Raw genomic sequence first — 13,136 nt, forward strand, 5'->3', positions numbered from 1 at the left:
GTGATTTCCTTTTGCAGAACCTCAATGTAAAATTTACGTCAAACTATAATGATATTATTAGCAGCTTTATCAGCCGGGACAAAAACAAATTCCTTGGCTAGTTCTTTTAGTTTATGTTTGATACGAGAAATAGGATTTTTATGGTTGTTGTTAAGAGTAAAATGTTCTTTAAAATGTTGTATACGTATATCAACTATCTTCATTACTGAATTGAAAAAAGAGTCCAAAAATTTTTTGTTGCCTGAATATGGTTTGAAAGATCAGATAATTAATATTTAAAAATGCATGATTTAACCTCAGTGACAAAAAAGTCTTGTAGTGTAGATGTCTAGAAGCTACTCAGTGCCTTCTTCAAGTTCATTTTTTATTTTTCAATAATTTTGCATTGTCGAAGAGTGTGTGGCGGTGAGTGTTGGGGGTAAACTGCCCCTTTTCCACTCGACTCCAACGCCTTTGAACCTAGTTCTTCATAAGAAGTAGAAAACTAAAATGGTTTCTTAAAGTGTAAAGCAAAATATTGTCCTATGAAATATTGTTCGTCAAGCCGCGGACAAATTTCACCTTAATGTTTTATGATATTTTTTCCCCCATCTATGAAATTTTGTCTTACTATGTTGGACAATATTTCATAGACTGATAGTAATGCATTTTGTCTCGTTAAAGGGGCAAAGTTATAGTTTGTGTATATTGAGACAATATTTCATGGATAGTGTGTCATGATTTTTTGTTTACTGCGAAAGGGAGGTTATACATATTAATATTTTGGATACTACTATCATTTAAGTATATTATTTTATTGATACTAACAAACTTATATTATTAGTGATTGTCAGTACTTCACTTATATTTAAGCAGTTGATATGGTACAATAAACATATTTTACTTTTAATTTAATCATTTATTAAAGCAAATTTGAAATTAGCTAATGATACGGTATATGTGTGTTTTAATACAAAATACTTGCCCTACAAAAATGATCTTCAATTATAAAGTGCTTGATGCTTGTGTACTAATAGATGATATTTTTTGTATGCAGCATTGCACTGTTATACACATATTTTCAAGAACAATATTTCAAAGATGCCAGAAACACTCTCAGAATTTCATGGCATATGATTCCTCAGGGAAGATATACTTTGATAAATATGGTCATGGGCCTTTAGTTCACTGTGAAATATTGTCATGGACAGAAAGTCAAAGTGAAATATTTTCAGTGACACTATTTTACAGTGAAATATTGTCCCGAAAAACCTGACAAAAATTCCTAGAGAAGGACATTATTTCATAATGAAATATTGTGCTGCTTCGCCTCAGGCTAATACAGCTAGCCTCGGACCAATAACAAGCCAATACAGCCAGCCTCGGACCAATAACAAGGCCAATACAGAAATACTCACGTAATGCACAGTATTTCATTATAAAATATTGTATGCGGACAATATTCATTATGAAATTTTGTCCGGCGGCCAATATTTCATTGGACAAATGTAACGGCTGTTTAAGGGAATGGTAATTATTTATCAGCTGAGGGGGTCGGTTCAAATTTTTCACATTAAAAGGTTTTGTTGGCAACCCCCCATGATTCTTATGAACCAAATAATGACCCCCCTGAGAACATAGTTTCAAAAGTTTGACCCCCCACACCAAACAAAAATCTCTATCGATTAACAGTTGGGAGAAGATGATGACTGCAAGCTACAATGTAAAAAGTTGCAGGCATTGAACTTGAAAAATAGCTATGAGAAGTATGTGGACATTGACACTATCCGTAACAGAATACGGCATAAAGGGGTTTTCCTTGATTGCAGTACTCATTTTCTTTGATTTTGAACTGATATTTCATAATACATTCTACACTATAGTTCCGTTATTTTATATAACATGTATAAGTAGCTTGAACTAATTAATTTGATAAAGATAATTTACTTTGTCTGGTTAGCAGTCATTAGTAAGTGATATTCTGTAAATATTATATTGCCTTGATGTTTCATCATGACCTTCCATATTCTTTATTTTGAAGCTGATGCAACTGAGTTTAGAAAAAAAATTTCAGTTGTATTCTTCTTTGAGAAAACCCTGAGTATACAATAGAGTTTTTCTTCTTGTTTTTTCTTTCTTTCGAATATGAATAGCTGACACATGCAAGAAGAAAAATGGACAAAATAAGCATTTAAATGAAAACAAATATATATTGCTTTTTCACTTGAACCTTTATGAACAGAATGAAGTCATACCTTAATACAGATTGTCCCTGATTTTGAAACTGCTAATTCTTAAAAAGTTAAGCTTTTAAAGGCACAATTAGCCAAATTTGTTTATATACATGAGCATGTGCTATTATAAATGAATGGAATGACGTAAAAAGAAAAAAAAAACAGAAAATTCTTTGTTCCAATTTATTTGAATGCAACCTATAATTCTACAGTATTATATATAACCTTTCAATTATGAATAAATGTAAATTTACTGTCTGACACAGAATTATTTGTGAATGAAAAAAACATTAAAAAAAAGAGAAAACATGGCTCAATTCTTTTAATGTCTTTATTAAAATTTTGAAGATTTGGAAATGTTTTTTGGATTTTAATTTTCTCATCATATAGTTATTTTTTTATTTCAATCCCACTCTTGGAAGTGCAACTGAAAATAACACATTGCAAATATTATACATTTATTTCCCGTGCCGGAGGGAGATATGAAGAATTGTTCACCCAATAATATTCATATTTCACGAGGGCTCTGCCCGAGGGAAATATGATTTTTCGAGGGTGAGCAAATCTTCATATCTCCCGAGGCAAAGGGAAATGAATGTTTTATTCCACTGCCTTTGCTTTGTTTACTATCAATACATTAAATATTATTTTGTTTTTGTAAGTCAAACTAAACACGACATACCCATTGATAAACAGTAAGGATCAAAATTTAATTATAAGTCTGTTTGTTTTATTGTCTGAAATAAATTTGAACATGATAATGATTTTTGCTATCGCTATTTTAAGAAGAATAAGAAGTTCAAAACGTTATGTACATTAACCGCGCGTAACGTCGCACGAAGTAATCCCGACATTTCAGAGGGGAACATGATCCTCAGAATGGAATATGAAGATTTGTTCAATGACACGTGGGATAGTCTCAACCAAGCAAATATTGATTAAACTATCAATATGTTTAAACAGTGGAATAATACTAATTGTATGGTTCTAGTCCTTCCTGGATCAAATATGTACAAAAATGTACATGATTTATTTGAGATAAAGAAATATATATATGTAGGTTAATAACTATATGAACATTCAATATCTTATTTCAATGTGAAAATGTTTTACGAAATCCCAGTGTATTGTTTTGTGTGTGTGAATGCCATGCTGCCTAACAACGGCCATCAATTGGAACAATAAAAATTCTTTTTATTATTCGATATCTTTGAAATAATTTCATAAAATAATTATACATATTTACAAATGATTTTAGAACGTACACACCTTTTACAGTCCTATATCTATTCTTAGAAATCGCATCAAAATGATTTGAACACTTCAGAAAGTTGTAATACACATTTCCAGAAACTTTTAAAACTCATTGTTTCCTGTGGTCAAAACTAGAGACAAATTGTTTATACAGTTGTTAATCTTGAGATAAGTCGGATTGTAAACTTTCACATCCTACTTGTCCTATAGATAATCATGGAACTATTATATTGAATATAATAGTTCCATGGGACAATGAACCATAACAGATGACTGTGATAAGGAGTGATCAGATTCACTATCCTTGACAAATTAGACATCCTTCTAGTGCTCACTGTACATGACCAAAGATTTAATAATGACAGAAATTATTTAAAAGATTGCACACTCACTTCAATATCGTCAACAATTTATATGCTTGTCAGACATAAAAACTTTCATTGTGTGACCCCCCCCCCCCAGTCAAATAAAATTTTTGATGGCAACCCCCCCCAGCTGTATGATATTTTTGGTAGTGACCCCCGTAAAATGAACCGACCCCCCCAGCTGATAAATAATGACTGTTCCCTGATGTGGGTTTAGGACATCTACATTCTAACATTGTGCATAATTCTTATCCATGAAATCGTTTCCGACAGATAACTCTTCAACTTAGACATGCAAAATACGAAGCAACAAACGGATGTTCGATTTTGAGGTGTTGTTTTTGAAATCAAAGTCGAAATATTGAAGTAAAAACAGTTTTTCTTATGAAGTTTAATTTTGTTTGTAGCCAGTTTGAAAAAAAGTTCAAAACATAACCTATATTTTCATTTGTTAAAGTCGGTTTGGAAAATCTTTTTAAAAATTTTTTAAAATAGAAACAGTTTGAAACCTCATCTTTATACCTAAAGAGGTTTAAAAAAAACCGAAAAAAAACAACAACTAAACATTAAGCATTAAGCAACATATTTCATTTCATAAACGAACTATCTGAAGAAAAAAATGGTTGCTTAGCAACACATGTATTCCTTAGTAACAGAGTTGAATACTGAGTACCGATAATATTTTAAATAAAGAAATAATCGGATGAGTACGATGAGTAGTTAACCAGCTTTATCTGAAACCATTTATTTTGTATGCAGTTTCTGTAAGGTTTTAGGATATTGGATGTACTGTTACACCATTGTCCCAGGTAACTTGGGGAGGGTTGAGCTCTCACAAAGATGTTTAACCCCGCCACATTCCTTATATGCCTGTCCCAAGTCAGGAGCCTGTAGTTCGGTGGTTGTTGTCGTCATTGGTTCATGTCTGTCATATTTGTATTTTGTAAATTGTTTTGTTATAAATCAGGCCGTTAGTTTTCTCGTAAACTTGAATTGTTTCACATTTTTCATGTTGGGGCCCTTTTATAGCCGACTATACGATTTTTTTCTCATGGTTGAAGGCCGTACGGTTGTCTATAATTGTTTACATCCACTTTATTTTGGAACTTTGGTGGACAGTTGTCCCATTGGCAATCATACCACATCTCCTTTGTTTTATATTGGCAATGCCATGACAGAAACGAAGACGATAAAAAGACAAACAACAGTATACATTACACAACATAGAAAACAGAAGAACGAGCAACATGAACCCCACCAAGAACCAAAGTGATCTCAGGTGCTACGAAGGTTATGCAGATCCTGCTCCACATGTGACACCCGTTGTGTAACTCCAATAAAATACGTTGATAAGTTATATAAAGTGATAAGGCATCACGCAATAGCGGGTTGATAATCGACTCTTATATAATCTTTTAAGACATTTTGAGACACTATCAAATTCGTAATCTATCGGGCATGTACATTTGCTTACCCTGGAAATTGACCGAATGTGAAATTTTGAAATTGAAACGTTTTTTTTTTTTTTCATTCAAAGGATTGACAAATCTGTTACCGGTAAAACAACACAGACATTGAACATTTTTTTTAAATGCACGAAGAACAACACTTTAAACTAAAGCAAGAGCTATGGCAAGCTGTTCTCGTCAAAACTATGTTTAAACCCTTTTTTCGAAAACATTGCACACTCAGAAATAATTTAATTTTGGATGTAACACGTCTTCTGATTGGCTGAAAGTGTTTTGTCTATCATCTCATAGACATAATTTTGTCATGTGACCGCGACGGCATCAACGTTTTTATCATTATTTACTCCTTTCTAGAATTAAATTATAAGGAATGACTGTACTATTGTTTTTGTCTATGAATAACGACGGGTAATTCAGTGTGCACCACTTTTTTTTTATGTTATTTCTTCATAGACAGAAAAAATATTACAGTCATTCCTTAATTAAAAAAACTGCACTGGGATTTAAAAACCTAGAATAACACACTGTGAAATCGAAATTACACACGGAGATTTTAAAATTACACACTTAGATTTAAAAAAAATGAAAAACACACACTGAGATTTAAAAAATACACAATGAGATGAAATAAATTGTAAAACACACACTTAGAACTTTTAATTACACAGTGATATTAATAAAAAAATATGCACATTTCTAATAAATATTCATGAGATGAATAATTCAACAGATTTATATCTTGGTTTCCCGAACTCTCGTCATTATAATGAAATGCGGTTCCTTCAACCAACATTCGTAATAAATTTCAAGACTTAACATCGTTTTTTGCTAACTCATATTCATAAGCTTGTTGCCTATAATTCAGATTATTGATAAAAGTGTATCATGATTTTTTTGCTTTAAACTGTTTAAGCATGGGTCCCTTTTCAAAAGTCTTTCAACTGTTACCTGATTTCGCAAGGTAATCTTTTATATTTTTGTTACGTTTATATGCCATTTCATCTCTGTGGGTCATTTTGAAATCTCAGTGTGTAATTTTCAATTCTCAGTGTGTGTTTTTCATTTTTGTAATCTCAGTGCGTCTTCATGAAATCTCAGTGTGTAATTTTTAATTCTCTTTGTGTGTTTTTAGGTTTTTTAATCTCAGTGTGTAAATTTTTTTCGAAAAATGGTTTAAACATAGTTTTGACGAGAACAGCTTGCCATAAAGGGCAATACGAACCCCTTAAAAAAACTAGGGGCGATCGCAAGTGCTGATTTAAAGTATATAGTTAATAAAATTGAGAATGGAAATGGGGAATGTGTCAAAGAGACAACAAGCCGACCGAAGAGAAGAAAACAGCCGAAGGCCAGTTAAGTGTGTAACTTTTATGATAGTTTTGAGCTTTTGTTTCTCTCTTTTAAACAAGTCTTGTAGAAGCAGCACTAGATATCATACAATTAGCCAACGTGATCATTGAAAAGGGTGTGATGAATTTTATCCATGTTTTTCCAGATAGTTTCAAGAGCTTTTTTCAGAGATAGTGTCCTTATATGCTAGGTCAAATTCTCGTACTACCTGAGAGTAACATCAAGATGTTAGTAGCCGTCGACATGAAATATTCGTATATTTCCAAGCATGCTACAATCCATTTGGAACCGACTCGGTAGTCTCGTGGTAATATCATCTCCAGGAGGTCGAGGATTCGATCCCCGACTAGTGCGAGTCTTAAATATGCATGCGTCATTTAGGGCCTCCTTCAAAACACTCAACTCAAAGTAAAAACATGAAGAAATGAAAACTATTTAATATATTATATGCAACCATCACGTGTACTTGACATCAACGGGATTATGTTAGATAATTCAGATAGTCTGCATATGTGACAAAATATTCACTTTTTTCTTCCTTTTTGCTGTTTATCCTAGAAAACAAAAAAGAATAAACCTAAATAATTATTTCGCGTATAAAAATAATAGCAAGACCATTGTATGCTCATGAATTTGAAGACTTTCAATAACACCGAAACTCGTCAGGTCAGTGGATGTCTTAAGTTAGATCTTAATGTTTATTTTTATTTCGGGAATATCTGTGCTGATGGCAGATCTTTGATAGTCTCTATAAAATACATCTACATTTTTCTAGAATACATTTACATTTTTCCAGAATACATTTAATTTTTCTAGAATACATTTACAGTTTTCCAGAATACATTTACATTTTTCTAGAATACATTTACATTTTTCTAGAACACATTTATATGTTTCTACACTCGGGTCGATTTAGAGCTTTATATGTGGTATTGTCTGTTGTTGAAGACTGTATGTTACGCCTTTTACATTTTTTTCGTTGGGTTGATGTCTCATTAAAATATGAAATATATCTCAATTGGCAATAAAATAACTATACGTACCTATTGCAGAATAAATAATACAGTTATTGAGAAACACCACTTTGTGACACAAATTTAACCAATTTTAAAGTGTTTCGTATTTTTTTCATACAATGGCCTGTTATAGCTCACTATATGGTAAGGGATTTGATCATTGTGGAAGGTCATAGGATGACCCGAAGATGTTTTTATATACTTTGTTGGTTACAATACCACATCTTTATCTTGATATTAGCAAAGATAGTCGGACATTTTAGGTTTTAACTACATATTGCTCATACATAGGAAAAGCCAGCTTTATTTTATACACTGGTTATGGTGTCAGTGACCTTTTGTAAGGGGTCAGTCTAAATATCAGTGTTTACAGTGTTTACCGTTGATCAAAGTGCCAAAATAGATTAAAAATAGCAATACAGTACTATACGGTATAGAGTTAAGTTATGCTGGTACTATCATAACTTAACTTTATACCGTATGGTATTTCAAAGTGTTGAAAACAAAAAAAACAACGATCAGTTTTATCATTTTTTAAATTATTTTTGATTATAACATTTTAATTAAGGTGGTACCAAATACCTTGACTATAATTAATTTGGCTCGTTTAATTTTCATAAAATTTTGACAAAATATTTACTTTTACCCGTTAACAAAAGTATATTTTTTAAAAAAAAACTTGAACCACATACTTAATTGGAAAAAAATCATTGGATATATAGCAGTTCGACAAACAATAATTTTGATCATTAAGAAGTTTAAATTTCCAAAACAATAGAACGTGATTAAAACGTTCAGCTCATTTTTATTATGTACCACCTCGAACATCATAACTGACAATATTTATTAACGAACCCTCGGTGAAACACTGTATCCTAAAGTTATGCTCTCTGCGTGATAAATGAGGCCTAAAGTTATGCTCTATCTGTTTGATAAATGAGGCCTAAAGGTATGGTCTATCTATGTAATAAATGAGGCCTAAAGTTATGGTCTATCTGTGTGATAAATGAGGCCTAAAGTTATGATCTATCTGTGTGATAAATGAGGCCTAAAGTTATGCTCTGTCTGTGTGATAAATGAGGCCTAAAGTTATGCTCTATCTGTCTGATAAATGAGGCTTAAAGTTATGCTCTATCTGTGTGATAAATGAGGCCTAAAGTTATGCTCTATCTGTGTGATAAATGAGGCCTAAAGTTATGCTCTATCTGTGTGATAAATGAGGCCTAAAGTTATGGTCTATCTGTGTGATAAATGAGGCCTAAAGTTATGATATATCTGTGTGATAAATGAGGCCTAAAGTTATGGTCTATATGTGTGATAAATGAGGCCTAAAGTTATGGTCTATCGGGTGATAAATGAAGCCTAAAGTTATGCTCTATCTGTGTGATAAATGAGGCCTAAAGTTATGGTCTATCTGTGTGATAAATGAGGCCTAAAGTTATGGTCTATCTGTGTGATAAATGAGGCCTAAAGTTATGATATATCTGTGTGATAAATGAGGCCTAAAGTTATGGTCTATCTGTGTGATAAATGAGGCCTAAAGTTATGGTCTATCGGGTGATAAATGAAGCCTAAAGTTATGCTCTATCTGTGTGATAAATGAGGCCTAAAGTTATGGTCTATCAGTGTGATTAATGAGGCCTAAAATTATGGTCTATCTGTGTGATAAATAAGGCCTAAAGTTATGGTCTATCTGTGTGATAGATTTACGGTCTATCTGTGTGATAAATGAGGCCAAAAGTTATGGCCTATCTGTGTGATAAATGAGGCCTTAAGTTATGGTCTATCTGTGTAATAAATGAGGCCTAAAGTTATGGTCTATCTGTGTGATAAATGAGGCTTAAAGTTATGGTTTATCTGTGTGATAAATGAGGCCTTAAGCTATGCCCTATCTGTGTGATAAATGAAGCCTAAAGTTATGGCCTGTATGTGTGATAAATGAGGCCTCAGGGTCTGGGTTGGATTCTTCATTTCCGTATTCTTTAATTTTAGGTCATTTTTCTCTATCATTTAATTTCGCTGCCCATTATTTTCTATCCTTTAATTGTAAAACCCCGTTATTCTCTATTTGTAAACCCAAACCCAGGCCATAAAAATACAACAAATAAGTACATACCGGACAATAACAAACACATGAGTCTATTCCGTTAGGTATATAACTACATCCCTTATCTGCACAATCTTCTATGATTCCCTGAGGACAGTCCTTATCTGCATTTCTCTTGTTAACAGCTTCAATAATAACAATACTAATAAATTATACAAATACTCGATGCGAAGATATCATTTCAACAGGGCGCTGAAGAAATCACTCTAAACATTTAACTCAACATAAAGAAATGTTCATCTGTACGACACACGTGTAGTACTTCGTTCGTAACTAAATTCATCAGTTTTGAGAATCCAATTCAGCAAATTCAACAATCCAACTCCATCAATGTAAAATTAATGCGTTCTTGGTTGCTATTTAAAACATTTCGATTTGATTACTCCGCAAGCCTTTCTACTCCTCAATTGCCTTGGTGATCACCGTTGGTTCTTATCGTAAATGTTACGGATTGACTCGGGAGAAAACCGAAAGAGGAAAGAGATAGCAATATTGAGATTTTCATGTAAATTCATTTCCAATTGGTAACCATACTATTACTGGTGATCTCTTTGACACAATCATTTGAAAATATAATTGGGTAACGATGACCAGGGCTTACAGTCATCAAAATTTCGAGCACGATTATCGTACTGAGACTCAGAAATCAACCAATCAAAATACTGCATACGATGTTTTGTAATCTGATTACTGAGTTAAATATGACCGAAAGGTCAGAGCTCCATCACAAACAAGATTTATGACAAGCATTTAGATATAATATCGGAACATGTACCAGGAACGTTCCTGGTCAAGGTAAATCCAGAAATGCGCTTCGGACGAATTAAATTTATAACGTGTTGTTTTCATTTTTTTTTGTATAAGAATATGAATTCTTTCCTTTTTCTGAAACTGATAATAAGATCTCCCTTAATGGTTGCCTCCGATTGTAAACTGTTTACTAGGTATTATTTAAGTTCATATGTTTTTTTTTTGTTGTTGTAAGTCTTCGGATTCAGATATGTTTGTGTCTCCTAGTATTCCTAATCAGGATTTTTATACAAAAAACTGTTTCAATTGCATCAAGTCAATCTGAGTAATTTTACATGAGCATCACGACGGATACCATTAGCAGAACAGAAGCGGTCTACCTTTCCGGAGCATTTGAGGTTAATTTGATGGGATCAACTTGTTCTATCTTTAGTACTATTTGCAATGTTGTGTGGTTTTTTACCGTTTCTTTAGACCATGGCCATTTTGTCTTTCTCTGACTTGTCTCCTATTGCAATTGAAACGTAGTGCAATTCTATTAAGGCTCTTATAGGTACAAAATGTCCTTCGAGTGAACCGATTTTTTTTAAATGTTGAAAAAAAAAATAAGTCCACCAGAATTTTAGTTTGAGAGATTAAAAAAACAACAACAAATTAAACTAACTTTTATGGTACCGAGAACAGACCAAGCCAGACGCACAAACAACGTAAAAAGTATTAAAAAAAAAACAGTGTTGGTGGATAATTCTTCATTATGTAGTTGATTACATGTAGACTTCGAGCAAATATATATCTGTATCTTATTTGTAGAAAGAAAACAATTCTGACTCGTCATTTAATTTGTGTACAGTATAAACCATTGTCTTTAAATATGAATATAAGGAGATTTATTTTGTCTTACTTGGTTGCTTTTTCATTGTCGTACATCTCATGTTCCCTTTTATTTACATTGATTGTATGTATTACTCTATATACTATATTTTGTAATGCGAGTTTCCTAACATAAATTCAAAATCATATTATTGTAATTGAAATGTACTGCAATCCCCAGGCTCTAAGGGTTGTACAACATTTCCTTTGAATGAACCGAAAATTCAAGAATTTAAGATTAAACAAATGATAGTATTTCAGAACTTAGGTTTAAGAAATTCAGAGACAAAACAAGACTTACGATACTGAAAACTGACCAAGCTAGACGAACATTTTGAAAAAGTTAGAAGATTTAAACAAAAAATGACAGTTTAGTTGAGGATAGTTTTTTTTTTTGACTGTAAAAGTATATGTTTTCGTGTGTTGTCATTTTCTCGATATCAATGGAAGAACTTTTCACGCGAGGTTAATTTAATTTCGTAAATTGGATGATAGATGAGCCCTTCACATTGATATAGTTTATATGTGCAACCTTATCACAATGGGTACATTACATGCATTTTACGTAATCGCAAAATATGGAAAAAATATAATCCCAACGCGAAATTTCCACGTTTACAGTAATAAAGAATTATTCGCAAATAAAATCATTTTTTAATTTTTGTTTAACTCTTTTAACTTTGTTTGTCACATTGTGTGTCTGGCTTGATCAGTTTTCATTTAAGTACCCTGAGTCTAGTTTTGTTTCTGAATTTCAAGAGTGAGCAAACATATACATTACTAGTACTGTCAGAAAAAATAAATCTTGCATTGTCATTTTGTACAATATAAAATATGTTTTGGTAAATATGAATAAAAGGATACATATTAGGCTTTAACCCCCATTTTTCTTCAAAAAAAATATCCTCTAATGGTACAAGGTACAAACTACTTACCTATTCCGCTTGTTACTTGTTGAACACAGACTAATACAATTATCAAAATAAGCATTACTTTTGCCATGTTATAACGTTATTGCCAGACCTACTGATACTGAAGTTTAAAGTCAAATGGTGATCGTATACATTGTATGATACATTTTTATGGAAAATCGAACTTTTTTCTTTGTCAGCAGTTTCAGTGCCCATAATTAAAAAAAAAAGATATTGAAACGATAAAATATGATTCTCATTGTAATATATTCTACTGTAATATGATGACCATTCGTCCCATCAATACATATATAGTCAAACATCTCCTACAATAAACTGATATAAAGCAATACCAGCTGTCTACAGGTATACAAACAATGGATGTCAATAATTATCAATATGCTTCATTAAACGTTATGATTACCAAACGAAAAATCATAACAAATTCAATTTTTTTACAGACAGATTATATATGATTGAAATAATGTAAATGTACTGTAGTTGTTCACTGAACGATTTTTTAGGAGGGAGGAGGAAGAAGTTGTTGTTGCGGTCGTTTAGTTTTGTATGTGTGTGTGTTTCAGAGATTTGTATAACGGCAGTGACAATGATATGGACAGTACACTATTGCTACAGAGATGGACACTGGTAAATGTAGCAGACATATTCAAGAACTAATATTCCGACAGTTTCAGAGTAAGATAAGACGATGCCAACAAGACAATCTAAACTGACAGCACAATTACCAAACGCAAAACAACTAACAGACTAAACCAGTCCACAAACAATACGCATTTTATAAACAGATCGAGCAATACGAACATAAACAAA

At 32.2% G+C, this 13,136-nt stretch overlaps 1 long non-coding RNA gene across 1 annotated transcript; it reads right to left on the reverse strand.

The window, feature by feature from the left end:
- Positions 1-7,072: 7,072 nt before the first annotated feature.
- On the reverse strand, positions 7,073-12,486 carry LOC127722036 (uncharacterized). Its single transcript, XR_007991614.1, has 3 exons — positions 12,330-12,486; positions 9,784-9,899; positions 7,073-7,205 (listed from the first exon to the last, which is right to left on the reverse strand). It is a non-coding gene; the product is annotated as an uncharacterized LOC127722036 (long non-coding RNA).
- Between the last annotated feature and the right edge of the window lie 650 nt (positions 12,487-13,136).

This window comes from Mytilus californianus, unplaced genomic scaffold (assembly GCF_021869535.1).
Source record: "Mytilus californianus isolate M0D057914Y unplaced genomic scaffold, xbMytCali1.0.p SCAF_12, whole genome shotgun sequence".
Lineage (NCBI taxonomy): Eukaryota > Metazoa > Mollusca > Bivalvia > Mytilida > Mytilidae > Mytilus > Mytilus californianus.